Genomic DNA, 4,400 nt, shown 5'->3' on the forward strand with positions numbered 1-4,400 from the left:
AGCATTATACCCTCTATCCACATTGAGGCCAATGGCAATTTCTCATTGTTTCTTATGACTGAATGATTATCTATTATCCATTATCTAATCTATCTTCTTTATCCATTCATCTACGGAGGGCATTTGTGTTGCTTCCATATTTTGACTATTATAAATAATGCTACAATAAACATAGGGGTATATATATCTTTTTGAATTCACATTTTCATTTTCTTTGGGTAAATACTAACTGGATCATACTAACTCTATTTTTAATTTTTTGAGAAACCTCCATACTGTTTTCCACAGTGACTAATTTGCATTCTCACTCATTGCATCAACAGTGTAAAGACTTCCTTTTTCCCTGATGATTAGTGAGATCTTTTCATGTGTCTGTTGACTATTTCAATGTCCTCTTTGGAAAAAATGTGTATTCAGGTCCCCTGCCCTAATTTGTAATTAGATTATTTGGGCTTTTTGGTGTTGAGTTATATAAATTATTTATATAGTTTGGATATTAACCCCTTATCATATATAGCATTTACAAATATCTCCTCCCATTCAGTAGGTTGCCTTGCTGTTTTGTTGATGGTTTCCTTCTCTGTGCACATGCACAAGAATGAAACTGGATCACTTGTCTATACCATACATAAAAATAAACTCAAAGTGAATTAAAGCCATAAATGTGACCCCTGAATTCATAAAATTCCTAGAAGAAAACATAAACAGTAATTTTTTTTGACACCAGTTGTGGAAGCATCTTTCTAGATAAGTCTCCTCAGCAAGGGAAACAAAAGCAATTACACTGTTTGTACTACAACAAAATTAATTATTCACAACATGTGACTGTAATTTTATATTTTTCTAAAAAAGTGTTTACCTTAGAGTATGCAACAGACATTTACAAGTACTTTAAGTCCACCTCTAAAAAATACTATTCCACCCATAGATAGTACAATTACCTTATAACTGAGTATTCTCTATTCCTCTATCCAACCCTTATAATGTTGCCATCATTCATTTCACATCCATAAGATATAATCTCCAAATACATTATTACTATATGTTGAATTATTATTTTGAAAATAAAGAAAAAAAGATTTTGATTTGCTTTCATTTACTCCTTCTCTAACATTCTTCCTTTATGTTGATCCAAGTTTTTGACCTATAGTTTTCTTTCTCTCTGAAGAACTTCTCATGTTTTTTGCAAGGGAATTTTACTGGTGACAAGTTCACTCAATTTTGTTTGTCTGAGAAAGTCTTTATTTTGTCTTCATTTTTGAAGGATAGTTTGCTAAATTTGGAATACTAGATTGCTGACTTTTTTATTTATAAACATTTTATATTTAATACTTGAAATATTTCACCCCATTCTTTTTGCTTGCATAGTTTCTAAATTCCAATGTAATGGTTATTTATTTTAACTTAGGGGGAGAGGGGCAGAGCAGGAGACAGATAACATCCCAAGCAGGGTCTGTGCTGTCAGCATGGGAGCCTCATGCAGGGCTTAATCTCATTAGCCCATGAGATCCTGGATGGAGCCAAAATTCAAGAGTAGGACACTTAACTGACTGAACCACACAGACGTCCCTCAAGGGAATTCTTTTCCCTCTTCGATAGTTAAGGTTTACCCTTACCTGCTATCCTCTTACCACTTCCTTTAAGACTTTCTTTTTGGCTTTGATTTTCTGCAATTTAAACTATGACTTACCTACGTTTAGTTGTTTTTAGTAAGTTTGTTTAGTATTTATCCTGTGTATTCTGAGATTCCTGGATCTGTAGTTTATGCTTCTTACTAATTTTTGAAAATTCTCAGGCATTATTAGTTCAAGTATTTCTTTTATTTCTTTTTCTCTTTCTGATATTCTCTCTTTCTATTATAGTAACACCTTTCATAATTGCCCACGGTTCATGGATATCCTGTTCTTTTTATTTGAATTTTCATTTTAGAATATTTTATTGATATATCTGTGGCAAACTCAGTGATTCTTTCTTAGCTGTGTCCAGTCTACTGATGAATCATTAAAGATGCTTTTGATTTTTAGCATTTTTTTAGTTTGGATACTATTCGTTTATTATAAAAGAGAGACATGGAAATTATTGACATGATGAAAGATTTCACAATTTCACTGGAATGGGCAGCTTCATTTGATAACATTTCAATAATGATTTATTTCAGTCTACATACTTCCTGAGAATGTCACCATCTCTGAATAAGAAATAATCCTTGTCATCTAGAACTACTTTGGTGTCTCCATATTCTGGGAGAAGAACTTTATCTCCAACTCTCATGCTGGTTGAATCTTTCCACACTTTCTTTAATTTTTTTTTCCACGCTTTCCTTTAAAGCCTGATCCAGGGGCACCTGGGTGGCTTAGTCGGTTAAGTGTCCGATTTTCGCTTAGGTCATGATCTCGGGGTTCATGGGTTCGAGCCCCGCGTCAGGCTCTGTGCTGACTGCCAGCTCAGAGCCTGGAGCCTGTTTCAGTCTGTGACTCCCTCTTTCTCTGACCCTCCCCTGCTCATGCTGTCTCTCTCTCTGTCTCTCTCCTAGAAATAAATTTAAAAAACATTAAAAAAGAAATAAAGCCTGATCCAACAGCTGCTTCTGTTGCTTGCAATACCTTTCCTTGAGATTTTTCTGGAAACATGATGCCTCCTTTGGTTACAGTTGTGGCTGCACTCCTTTTAACTAAAACTCAGGCAAGGAGGGAAAGAAACTTTCTACATGCCTGCCCTCCCAGGATTCCAGCTTGCTGCCATTGGTACTCTGTTCTTGAGCTGCCGTCACCTACCTGCAAGAAAACCCTCAGTCTGATCCTCAGAAGCCCTTCCCTTGTATTCTTTCTTAGAATTCCCATCCCTTTGATTTTATTACTCATCTGTTTTTCCAGGTCACCCATTTTTTCCCATTAGAGTTCTTAGCATTATTAATCATAGATATTTTAAATTTCTGGTCTGGTCATCCCAACATCCTTGCCATAGATGAGCCTGGGTCTGATAGCTATGTTGTCTCTTCCGACTGTGTTCTTTTGCTCTTTTACCATGCTTTCTATCTTTTGTTGAAAGCCAGACATGATGTAATGGGAATAAGTAACAAAGGTAAATATGCCTATTGTGTGGTATTTTGTGTTTTTTCCTAGCTAGAAGTTAGGCTATGTTTACGGGTTGTCAGAAGCTAAAATTGCATCTAGTATTCTTTTTTGTCTCCATTGTTGCTTTGGGCTTTCCTTCAGAGTCCTAAAATAGGGCCTGAGGGTAATTTAAGCTATAATCTCCTGTTAGTAGGTAGGAGCCTTATTGATGTAAAGGACAAGTGGGGAAGCATTCTACATTCTGATAATTAGGTCTTAGTGTTCTAGTGAGCATGAGTTGAAAATCTTTCCTCTTTCACATTAAGGCTATAGCAGGCTGGGGGGTGCCGGGGTGGCTCGGTCAGTTAAGCCTCCAACTATGGTTCAGGTCATGATCTCATGGTCCATGAGTTTGAGCCCCGCATCAGGCTCTGTGCTGCCAGCTCAGAGCCTGGAGCCTGCCTCAGGTTCTGTGTCTCCCTCTCTCTCTGCCCCTCCATTGCTCATGCTCTGTCTCTCAAAGATAAATAAATGTTAAATTTTTTTTTTTTTTTCAAAAGTCTGTGGTAGGCTGGAATTCTCCTTTTTCCAGGTTGGTTGGGCACTGGTTAAACCTCGGTCAGGTTGTGGTAAAATAGTTTCTCTTGAGTACAAGGCCTTATTAATGAGAAGAGAGCCGTGGCCTTATTTTGAAATTGTTACTTTCCCCCTCTCCCTGCTTTAAGTGCAAAGAGATTTTTCTCAGGTCTTCACATGAAAAACAGGTAGGACTCCAGGAAGTAAAACTTAGGAAAGTGCAGAGGCCACAAGTGAGGCTCCTTTGGATCTAGTCCCCAGTAAGCCTCCAGCAATTGGTAAATTAAGGTGTAATGTGTTTCTGCTGATACTAGTAGCTTCAGCTTTAAGCTTCTGATCCTGGGCTTTTCCCCCCCAATAAGCTGTGGTTCTCTGCATTTGTCTCTCTGGTTTCCAAGACATTTACCCTATGAGCTCAATTCCCTGATATGAGAAGAGCTATTGATTTTCAGTTTGTTCACATTTTTTCTTGTTGTGAGGTTGGGAACAATGACTTACTTTTTCTTTTTTTTTTTTTTTAAGTTTATTTATTCAGTTTGTGGGGGAAAGAGAATGAGTGGGGTAGGAGCATAGAGAGAGGGAGGGAGACAGAATCCCAAGCAGGCTCTGCACTCTCAGCACAGAGTCCAATGTGGGGCTGGAACTCATGAACCACAAGATCATGACCTGAGCCAAAACCAAGAGTCAGACACTCAACTGACTGAGCCACCCAGTCAGGACCAAAGACTTCTAAGTTCTGTCCACATTGGACTAAAACCCAGAACTTCAGGA

At 37.7% G+C, this 4,400-nt stretch overlaps 1 pseudogene; it reads right to left on the reverse strand.

Annotated features, from left to right (window-relative positions):
* Positions 1–2,154: 2,154 nt before the first annotated feature.
* Positions 2,155–2,882, reverse strand: LOC120224802 (annotated as a pseudogene).
* Between the last annotated feature and the right edge of the window lie 1,518 nt (positions 2,883–4,400).

This window comes from Hyaena hyaena, unplaced genomic scaffold (assembly GCF_003009895.1).
Source record: "Hyaena hyaena isolate Hyena2069 unplaced genomic scaffold, ASM300989v1 scaffold_1249, whole genome shotgun sequence".
Classification (NCBI taxonomy): domain Eukaryota; kingdom Metazoa; phylum Chordata; class Mammalia; order Carnivora; family Hyaenidae; genus Hyaena; species Hyaena hyaena.